This window comes from Myxocyprinus asiaticus, chromosome 17, assembly GCF_019703515.2.
Source record: "Myxocyprinus asiaticus isolate MX2 ecotype Aquarium Trade chromosome 17, UBuf_Myxa_2, whole genome shotgun sequence".
Lineage (NCBI taxonomy): Eukaryota > Metazoa > Chordata > Actinopteri > Cypriniformes > Catostomidae > Myxocyprinus > Myxocyprinus asiaticus.
Window position 1 is genome coordinate 4,788,479 of NC_059360.1, and position 11,813 is coordinate 4,800,291.

General features: G+C 37.5%; 1 long non-coding RNA gene across 1 annotated transcript; it reads left to right on the forward strand.

The window, feature by feature from the left end:
• Positions 1–1,793: 1,793 nt before the first annotated feature.
• On the forward strand, positions 1,794–9,970 carry LOC127455413 (uncharacterized). The gene is made up of 3 exons (XR_007899668.1): positions 1,794–6,138; positions 8,154–8,243; positions 9,299–9,970. It is a non-coding gene; the product is annotated as an uncharacterized LOC127455413 (long non-coding RNA).
• The last annotated feature ends 1,843 nt before the right edge of the window (positions 9,971–11,813 follow it).

Sequence of the window (11,813 nt, forward strand, 5' to 3'; positions counted from 1 at the left end):
CTCTGGCCCGAGCTCCGCCCTCTTTGGAACTACCATCACCAAGGCTACAGGCACCACCTCCCTCCATGGTTTGAGGAGGTTGAGGTGATAGATTTGACATGCCCCTCTCCTATCCGTTCGCCTAATCTCATAATCGAGATCTCAGACTTGTCGTGTGACCTCAAAGGGTCCTTGCCACTTAGCGAGTAATTTGGAGCTCGAGGTGGGCAGCCTTACCGCTTTCCCTCTCCCGCAGACAGACACATGACCACGCCCCCCCATGCCACATGCTTGTACTGCTCTTAAAATGCGGCTCACATCGCCGGAATGCATCAAAACGATCAAAGACATCCATCAAGTGCATGTTTACAAAATACCAACAATTAAATATAGCACAGATGGGTGCAAAAACAGTCCAGGATGCCTTCAAAACAGCAAGACATAAAACAGCTGAATGAAATAGGAGGGAGGTCTCCTTTTTAGAGTTATAACATGACATTGTGCCTTTTGAGAGCTCATTGTTTAGTTTTTTCTGTGCTATTCCTGCACAATGTTTCACCTTGAAGTGGAAATCCTGGAGTGTGACGAACCAGTTTGTCACCTTTGAGTCAGTGGTTGTCCACTGAAGTAGGTCATGGTCCATGAAGAGGGTAGTAGCACAACTTCAGTTTTGGCTCCAGGATGTTCACTCTCAAGGACACAGCTTTCAACGGATGAAGATAACAGAGACAGTGCCGATGCCTATCTATGATGTATCTGTCACCAGATTTACAGGGTGCAAGAAAATAATTTCTATACAAACATTTAAAACAACTGAAAACAAACATTTAAACATGGAAACCTACGAGCCTAAGCCAAGTTGGAAAATGTGACAAAGGTATAATAGAGAAAGTTTAAAATAAATAAAATAAAATAAAAATAAATAAATAAATAATGATAATAATAAATTAGTATCACAAATACATTAAACAAAATTATTGTAATTATACAGAACACCCAAGCTTATGGTTCATTTACGACATAATTGATCAGACAATTTGCTTTTGATCTTTTAACCTCTCCATGTAAGATACTGGATTCCGAAGGATAACATTTGTGCCTCATCCACACCAAGATAGTCAGGAAAGGGGTCCCATATCTTACAGAATTTAAAAGGTTTATCCCTTAATTCAGTAGAAAAGGTTTCACAAGGCATGAGCTCTTTACATATGTTTATCCACTGAACAATTGAGGGGATTTGGTCTTTTATCCAAAGCACAATTAAACATTTGGGAGCACAGTGTAGGAGTATTTGCAAAAGATGAGCACCTTGAAACTTAAAGGGGAATTCCTGTGTAATTCCTAGCAAACAGGCTTTCGGCCTTAATTGTATTGGACTGCAAAATATTTTTTCAACCAGAATTGTTGGATTTTTGCACAACTCCAAAAATAATGTATAAGGTTTCTCTCAGATTCTTTACACTTACATAGATTGGTTTAATTGGATTCATTTTATTCCTTAAGCCGCCTTTTCACTGCATCCAACAAACAACAGACCATAGACTGGAAGTTAGTCATTTCAAATGGGCAGGGGCTGTGTGGAGTTCCAAACAACTGCGGATGTGGAATTTTCAGATCCGATTTGAGCTTCGGCTGCATTGAAATATTTCAACTTGTGTGACTAGACCATATGCGACTGCCTGACTGGATATGACGTATACGATCATGAAATTAGAAATATCAACAGACTTTGTCCTAAACTTTATTCTTAACGCCTGCTACTTCTATATATTGGATGATTATGAATGTTGAAGTCAGAAATAATAGTTTACTTTGCAAATATCCCAGATAGCATGTAGTAATTGGCCCGAACTCGGTAGCCTTGCTAGGCTTATGGCTCAGACTCTGCGTCAGCAGGTATAATTCAGGCAGAGTGTTGCCCGCAGCCAGGCTGTCTCACAATTTTTTTTAGTTACGGCGTTAAAGCACTGGGACGATTCTGGCTCCACGTTGCTGGGCCAGTTCAGGCCACTTGGTCTGGGTCTCTTCTGGTAATGATTCAACTTTGATTGATCTTTAGGCTGCATTATACTGTATATCTACCATAAAATATACATCATTCACCTGTGATGTCTAATCAATTGTAAACTGCATGTTTAAAGGAATAGTTCACCCAAAAATGAAAATTGTCTCATTATTCACTTACCCTGATGCCATCCCAGATGTGTATGACTTTCTTCAGCAGAACACAAATGAAGATTTTTAGAAGAAGTTAGAGCTCTGTCAGGTCCTTATAATGGATGTACACGGGTGCCAGCACTTTGACGGTCCAAAAGTCACATTTAGACAGCATAAAAGTAATCCATTCGACTCCAGCCGATCAATGAATGTCTTCTGAAGCGAATCGATAGGTTTATGTAAGAAACAAGTGGATAATTAAAACGTTTTTAACTTTAAATCAGCACTTCAATCCAAGGCTCCCAACTCTCATATGACATTCTTTCTTCTGTTGTAAATAAACGCCTGTGGCAGGCCAGGTGGGGCGGAGCAAGGACGGAGAGGAGCGAGGCCGAGGTGTGCTCCTGGGGCAAATGATCTCGCCCAGCTGTGAGTAATGACGGCGTGAGTAGGCGGGGGATTAAGCCAGGAGCAGAGCTGCAGTTGGGAGAGTCAAAGTGGATTTAGATGCGGAACGGGAACAATGGATTCAGTAGTGAGTTTGGAATCGGATATAAGGAAAGCCTTGATAAATAAAGAAACAGTACTAGCAATTTTCTTTGATATTGAAATGGCTTATGATATGTTATGGAAGGAAGGTTTGCTGATAAAATTAGATCAGATTGGAATAGGTGGTAGGTTATATAATTGGATTAAAGATTTTTTAATAGAAAGAAATATAAAAGTGAAGATTGGAGAATATATATCAGAATAAATGGGGATTTATATTCTCTGTGGAGAAAACCAAATATATTTTCTTTACAAATAAAAAGATAAGTAGAGATAAATCTAAAATTATATAATAAGGAATTAGAACAAGTTAAAGTGATAAGATTCCTTGGAATGTGGTTTGACACGACAATTACATGGAGTACTCACATAAATAAGATGGAAGAGAAATGTAAGAAGATATTAAATGTAATGAGGTGTGTTTCAGTTCGTGAATGGGGGGCTGATAGAATGGCACTGAAAACCATTTATTCCACAATGATAAGATCAATACTAGACTATGGATGTATGGCTTATGGTTCAGCATCTTAATCACAATTTGGAAAATTAGAGAGAATTCAGTCACAAGCATTAAGAATTTGTTGTGGAGCTTATCCTTCTTCTCCAGTACCAGCATTACAGGTGGAGATGGGAGAGATGCCAATCCACTTAAGAAGGAAGCAACTGATATTGACATACTGGACAAACTTAAAAAGTCAGAAGGATAATCACCCTGCAAAAAAGGTACTAGAGGCATGTTGGGAACATGGGAAGGGGAAAATTAATAGTTTTGGCTGGATTATTAAGGATTTAGTGCAGGATATGAAATTAAACAAGTATAATGTTACCCCAGTGGTAATATTATCATCAGTAACTCTGTGGATCTTACCACAGCCAAACGTTGATTTATTCCTATTGGAAGCAAGACAAGGGTCAAAATGCATTAGAGTCTGAATTAACAAAGGAGTATTTATGGACTAAGTATGAAAGTTATATACAGGTTTTTACAGATGCATCTAAAGATCCAGGGAAAGGTCAGGTGGGGGTAGCATACATCATCCCAAGACTGAAAGAGGCAGAAGGAAAAAGGATATCAGATCAAGTTTCAGTGTTTACAGGAGAATTACTAGCAATTTTGCTAGCAATGAACAAAATAAAAGATATGGGATTAAACAAAACTCTCATATGTTCAGATTCAAGCTCTGCTCTGTTAAGTCTGGAGGCTCAACAGTCTGAAACTAGACAAGATATATTGATGGAGATTATTCAGATATGATATATAATGCAGCAGACAAATAAGACGGGTTCCTGCGCATATTGGAGTATCAGGGAATGAGGAAGCAGATAAATTAGCAAAACAAGTTATGGCAAAGGAAAATATAGACATGCAAATAATGTATAGTAAATCAGAAAAAAGGAGTTAAATCATAAATGGCAATTTTATTGGGATAATGAACAAAAGGGCAGGCATCGACATTTAATACAACCATTAGTAGGAGGAGGAAGGAATTCAGGTGGGAGGAGAAAAGAAGATTGTATTTTATCTAGACTCAGACTGGGACATACAGGACTTAACTCAACAATTTATATAATAGGAAAACATCTTACAGGATTATGTGATTGGTGCGGAGTTAGAGAAACAGTGGAACATGTATTAATACAGTGTAACAGATATACAGAGGAAAGAAATAAACTAACAGATGAATTACAGAAGAAAGGAGAACAGCAATTAACCTTAAAGAAGCTTTTAAATCCAGTAAGAGGGGATAGTCTATTAATACAATTTCTGAATAGAATTCGGTTAACTGAAAGAATATAGCTAGGTTTTTTTCTTTTCTTTTTTCCTTCCTTCCTCCTCTCTCTGGGCAGTGAGGGACTTGGGGCTGAAAATGGAGGAGCTGAACACGCAGCGCCATCGGAAGCACAAGTCCTAAAAGGTCTGGGGAGAGAAGGAAAAGAGTCTCTGATCCGTAACACACAGTGGATGGCGGTAGTGCTCTATTTTAGAATGCGAGCCGCCAATAAAAAAGAAGTAGTAGTAGTTGGGAGAGAGACGCCGAGGAGACATCTTGAAGCTGTGTGTGTTTATGTTGTGTGATGTGGTGTTTGGATTAAAGTTTGTTCAATGTGCATCCGGCTCCAAAACGCTATCCGGGAGAACTCGCCACTGCCATCCGCCAGGGGGCACGGGAGCCTAAGAAGAATATTTCTGTCTCTTCTCTCTCTCCCTCTCTTTCCCTCTTTCTCCCTCCCTCTTGTGCTCTCTCCGTCTCTTGCTTACCCACCCTCTAGAGTGGTGCCTGAGTAGCAGAGGCGGGGAAAACCATACGGCGCTGGGTCGACTGGAAGAACCATGGTTCCTCTCCAGAGTGGGAGGAGAGTAAGTACAGGCCGGATAGGTCTCCGGCCTGAATCAGGCAATGGGGGAGTGTGGCAGGCCAGACAGGGTGGAGCGAGGATGGAGAGGAGCGAGGCCGAAGTGTGCACCTGGGGCGAATGATCTCGCCCAGCTGTGAGTGATGACGGCGTGAGTAGGCGGGGGATGAAGCTAGGAGCAGAGCTGCAGTTGGGAGAGAGATGCCGAGAGAGACACATCTTGAAGCTGGGTGTGTTTAGTTTGATGTGGTATTTGGATTAAAGTTTGTTGAACGTGCATCCAGCTCCAGCTTCCTCCTTTCCCGACCGAACAGAGGTCTTTTCACAGCACCATGAAATATGCTTTGATTTGATTAAAAATTACATAAAAATGGGAGAAGTTTGAAAAAGACAACTTGGGTAAGCATCGTTGCACATTTACATTTAGCGTATTAATTTAGCAGATGGTCTTAAAGGGACAAAAAGCACTTTAACTTCTTAAGCAAAACTGCCGCGATCGATTAGCTTAGTTTATCTCAATACTGTTTTGTTCTCAGAACTGCAGTCAATAAACTAGATATTTTTTCATGTTTAATCTGTGAATTGTTGAAAGTGGTGTGTTTTGAGCGCCCTACACTACGCTGCACTGAAACTTTGTCGAGGAACACTCTGATGAGGAAGAGGATGATGATGGAAAAAAGAGCAGGTTTGTTTGTATTTGTATGTTTTTGTTTCCGCCGTCTGTACCAAAGTCGTCATTCTTATTTCATAAAGGCATTTGTATTAAGAAATAGTTACATTTTTCCTATTTTTTCGGGCAAAAAAGGCAGGTAAGTTTGAAGAGGATTAGTTTGTACTGGTCTTTATTTCAAAATAACCTCAAATTCTCTGACTGAACTAGAAGGAAGCATCCAGACAATAAAGTCATTGGTAAGTTGTAAATTTGTATGTAAATATAAGATACAGGCAGTGCATGTCAGCATGACTTTACCAAGTAAATGCCATGTTTTATTCCATGTTTGTTTTCAGGAGGTGTAATATGCAATAACTGGCTGAATCTCAACAGAAGAGACATGTTCAGCAGATCATAGGGAAGCTTTGGCAGATCCTTGGCTAAAGGTGAACTGGCCCAAAGGATTTTTGTACTCTAAGTTATTGCACTATACATGTTTGTGTAGTACCATGGTACTCAACAGGTGGCCCGCAAACCATCTTTTTATGTCCGGCATGAATCTGTATATATTTTTTGTGTACATTTTCAAGAGCATTTACGTAATTCTCAGTATTGATAAACTGCTGAACAATTATAGAGGAAAAGAAACGGCAAACAGATAAAAATAATGAATTAAACTACAAATTTGTGAATATACTGTAAATCTGATTATAAGCCACTTTATATAACATGAGTTGAACAGCACCAAAACATGTGATTTTAATGAGTTTGGGAGCAGCATTTCTACATTTTCTTGTGTAGCCAGAATGTAAATATGGGATAAAATGCATCTCTAGACTTACAGACTAACTCTAAAAGTATTTACATGACCTCACTAGCTGAAGTCTCACAATCGCCTTTTTAAAAAAAATTTTTTTTTTAAAAATAGCTTGCTGTAAACAATACCAAATGATACTCTAAGGTAGCTTAAGTATTTTAATACTCTGACTTCTTTACCATAATCTAAGCATCTGTAAAAAAAATTAATAAGACAGATTTTTTTACTTTAAGGTGCTATATGAAATCAAACTAAATTTAAATAACACCTCATTTTTAGTGAGATTAGTTACGGGACTAGAATAATTTTCTGACTTCACCCATGAGTAGACTACTGAGTTGGGACTGTGCTAGTGAAAAATTTTGTTTCCTACACCAGAACAGATATTGTTTTCCTTCTATTAGGCTCTTAATGATTTAAGTAATCTTTAGGAATATATGAACTCAAACAAGACAAAAAAAATTCTGTTTAGCCGTTTGAGATGTTTGATTTAGTAGAATTCAAATGGGTCACAATAGTTTTGTGGTAAGCACAGAAATATCGAGGGAAGCCCAGATGTAGTGCGAGCTCCAGAGATAGGACAGAAGCCATCAAGCCTGGTTTAGTATAAATGCATTGGGCCGTCTAGATCTGCGCACACAAGACGCTCTGCGGTGCCAGGCGAAAGTGACTGCAGCTTCACGCGAGTGGTTTTGTGATGACCGTTGTTGAATAGCGTGTTTCAAATGAGGAAGCATATTTAGCGCATATAAAGCGCCAAAAGGCAGATGAATATCCAGGGTTGAGAGGGTTACTTTTGAAATGTTTTATTTCAAGGAGCTCAATACTTGTTGACCCCTCTCCAAACATAGCACTTATGGTTGTGACCATAAAGCTCTATTTTGGTCTCGTCACTCCAAATTACAGTGTGCCAGAAGCTGTGAGGCGTGTCAAGGTGTTGTCGGGCATATTGTAACCAAGCTTTTTTGTGGCACTGGCTTCTTTCTGGCAACTCAACCATGCAGCTAATTTTTGTTCAAGTATCGTCGTATTGTGCTCCTTGAATCAACCACACCATCTTTTTCCAGAGCAGCCTGTATTTCTCCTGAGGTTACCTGTGGGTTTTTCTTTGTATCCCGAACAATTCTTCTGGCAGCTGTGGCTGAAATCTTTCTTGGTCTACCTGACCTTGGCTTGGTATCAAGAGATCCCCAAATTTTCCACTTCTTAATAAGTGATTGAACAGTACTGACTGGCATTTTCAAGGCTTTGGATATCTTTTTATATCCTTTTCCATCTTTATAAAGTTCCATTACCTTGTTACGTAGGTCTTTTGACAGTTCTTTTCTGCTCCCCATGGCTCAGTATCTAGCCTGCTCAGAGCATCCACGTGAGAGCTAACAAACTCATTGACTATTTATACACAGACACTAATTGCAATTTAAAAAGCCACAGGTGTGGGAAATTAACCTTTAATTGCCATTTAAACCTGTGTGTGTCACCTTGTGTGTCTGTAACAAGGCCAAACATTCAAGGGTATGTAAACTTTTGATCAGGGCCATTTGGGTGATTTCTGTTATCATTATGATTTAAAAAGGAGCCAGACAACCATGTGATTTACTTTACCAAGTAAATGCCATGTTTTATTCCATGTTTGTTTTTCAGGAGGTGTAATATGCAATAACTGGCTGAATCTCAACAGAAGAGACATGTTCAGCAGATCATAGGGAAGCTTTGGCAGATCCTTGGCTAAAGGTGAACTGGCCCAAAGGATTTTTGTACTCTAAGTTATTGCACTATACATGTTCGTGTAGTACCATGGTACTCAACAGGTGGCCCGCTTCATATGATCACTACCCTTAAATAAAAGACAGTTTTTTTGCATGATCAGTCATATTTTCAAAATCACTGCCAAAATTTCACAATTTCTGCCAGGGTATGCAAACTTTTGAGCACAACTGTATGTTTACTTGGATATACAGTATGTTGAATGTGTATTTTTGCTGCTAAAACAAGCTGCTGCCATGTTTTATTGTAGCGTTCATTATATTGTTTCTGGATTGTGATGATCAAGGGAAAAAAATAAGTGTATAGTTTTACTTGACGTTACACACATCAATGTTAATCATGCTAGATACAGTCATTTATTGTTCAATCTTTGGACTTTGCATTGTGAATCGTCTATCAAACTATATCGAGGTGTTGACAATAAATGAAAAATGAGCCTACCTTTGAATATATATATACACCGATCAGCCACAACATTAAAACCACCTGCCTAATATTGTGTAGGTCTGATTAGATAATCGTATGGATGATTGTTGGTGCCAGATGGGCTGGTTTGAGTATTTCTTTAACTGCTTATCTCCTGGAGTTTTCACGCACAACAGTCTCTAGAATTTACTCTGAATGGTGCCAAAAACAAAAAAACATCCAGTGAGGGGCAGTTCTGTGGACAAAAATGCCTTGTTGAAGAGAGAAGTCAACAGAGAATGGCCAGACTGGTTCGTACCGACAAAGTCTACAGTAACTCAGATAACCACTCTGTACAATTGTGGTGAGAAGAATATCATGTCAGAATGCTATTCTGAGATGCAGGTCGACGCTGTTTTGGTGGCACGAGGGGGACCTACACAATATTAGGCAGATGGTTTTAATATTGTGGCTGATCGGTGTATACAGTGTGTGTGTGTGTGTGTGTGTGTGTGTATGAATGTGTGTGTATGTGTGTGTATATATATATTTGCATTCAGTTAGACCATGTTGCTTTTATTAATACTTTTTTGTACTATATAATTTACACTTTACAGGTACAGTAAAACTCCAGAAAAACTCCTAAACAAAGAATTCGCTGGATAAAGATTTGGAAAGACATGTTGCACAATAATCATGAAAATCTCCTGATAGAGATGCTGGAAGGTTGTTGCTTTACTCAAAAAATTATCCCTTATAAGTTCGATTCAAACAAATGGTTTAAATTATGTAAATAAGTTTATGTTTGCTAAGTATAAAATTAGTTCAATTAATGTCAAAGAAAATAGCTGCTTTGCCTTTTACCAAACTGTATTGTTTAAAATACATTAGTTATTATACTGTATATAAGTTCATACTCATTTACATTTTATTCACATATATTCTGTATTCATAATATGTACTTTATTTAACGATTACTCAGTTCAGTGAATTTGTTTAAAAATTACTCAATTTAAAGATTTAATACATCAATGTGAGTTGTAAATTGTCTTTCTTGCATATTTATTTATATAGGCATAATTACTGTTTGTAAAACATTTTCATGCACATGTATTATATGCTAAAATATTTGTAAAATGTTGTACTTTTTAAAACTATACTTATTCAACAATTGCTGTTTGTGTAATGTTGTAAATAAACATTCTTCTTGCATTCATGCAGTGCTTGAAGTGGAAGAAAAAAGCACAGGTACTCTCCTTGTTATTATTAAACTTGACTTTTTTTGGGTACTCTGAGACTGTTTTTGTTCGCAACATATGTTTATATAAGTAAATAAACTTGAGGTTTTATAAACTGAACTGGGGCCAAACTTTTTTTTCTGTATTTATATTACCTAACACTTTGATTGTAACTAACATGTTAACATGTCAAAACAAAATTGTTAATAATGTGTTTATTTACATTAAAACAGTAATTACATTACAAGAGGTATTTTAATAAAATGTTCAATTTCTGGCTGCAAATTCCTTCTTAAGATCTGGCTGAAGAACAAATATAACCAAACACCCTCAACTAACAAATAGGATTTGATAGCTTTACTTTGAAAATAAAACATACAATGTTGGGTTATTGTTTATGGAAACTGAGAAAGAATATTTAGATCGGCTAAAGTCTGTATCTTTGTCAATATCAACACACATAAGAGAACAATACCAATCTAAAGTTGAACTGTCTTTACACAAAATAAATGTAGCCTGAAAACGAAAAAGAGCATTGTCTTTTTTTTTATTATTATCCTCCCATTCAACGAGGGCAAAATTAGACTTTCCTTGTCCTGCACACATGAATTTGCACACAAGAGACCTTGTGTAGATAATAATAATTAAAAATGGTGAACAAACTGATTTGATGATTTTCAGGATTGAGAACAATGTAGAACCAAACACTGTCAGGATATATGTATAGGCAAGTTCAGTGACAATTCACATTCACACTACAGAAAAGAATGGAGAATAAAAAGCTAGTTTTCAGTGCATTTTCTTTAAAGCTTTGGTTTTCATCGTAGATTTACCTTTTGTGAAAAAAGGTTGTGCATATGAGCTGACCACTTCTGTAACAGCTTTGACTTTTTTTTTCTGTCTGTAGTTTTGACTGCACCCAGCAGCTAAACAATTTGCATAAATACATTTGATTGAATAAGACGCAATATAATGTGCTCACCCAATAGTTGCTGGTTCATGTTTTGGAGAAGAGTGTAACTGCACTATGGCCAGACCAGCTAAAACACGTGCGAACTGAACCACTAATGCTGTTGCATGTGTTGAGTGTTGCTAAACTCACCGCTGAGTTTTGAGCAAAAAGAGTGCTTGGATATTTGGAAGGTCAGATAAAAGTTATTGGTGTCAAATCACTGACTTACATTAAATAAAGAAATTACATCTTACTAGTAGACTCTGAGAAGTGGTGGTACACAAGAAAAACTGCCAGAACTCTGTAGACTAAAATAGAGAAGTGCAGGTACTGCTTACTGGTGAGTACCCGCCCACTTCTAGCACTGCTTTCAAGTTAGTTTTTTTACATTTATTATAATGAGATGGTTAAATAGTATGTATTAATATGTATGTATTATAAACTATAATTAAAACGAAAGACAATGTTAAGACTGAATATCAATTTTAAAATGTAACGTTTATGTACCATAAATGGTTACATGCAGAAATGAACTCGGGCCAGCTCTGGCGCGCTGTCCACTATAGTTTTGGGTCGATTCCGTCTTCGTCTTTACCTCTGAGAGGTAAAAGGAATGAATTTGCGTGCATGAAGATGGGGGGCGGAGCTTCCAAATTCGAATTTTTTTTCTAGGTACAAATTCAGTGAAGTGCCAGGGACATGACAAAATGCTTGGAATAAGATAGACAGAAGACATTCTTCTGTAATAAATATCATTGAATGCAGTAATTCTTTTAATTCATTATAATGGACATATCAACATCTTGTAAAAAGATTTCAACATTTCATTGTAGTGAACCACCATTTGAAAAAGTCTGGGTGACTGAAATATTAGTCCCTGGAATGACCAACGTAAACTATGATCACAAACAGTAAATATGTGCGTGGTTTTTGTAGCTGTAG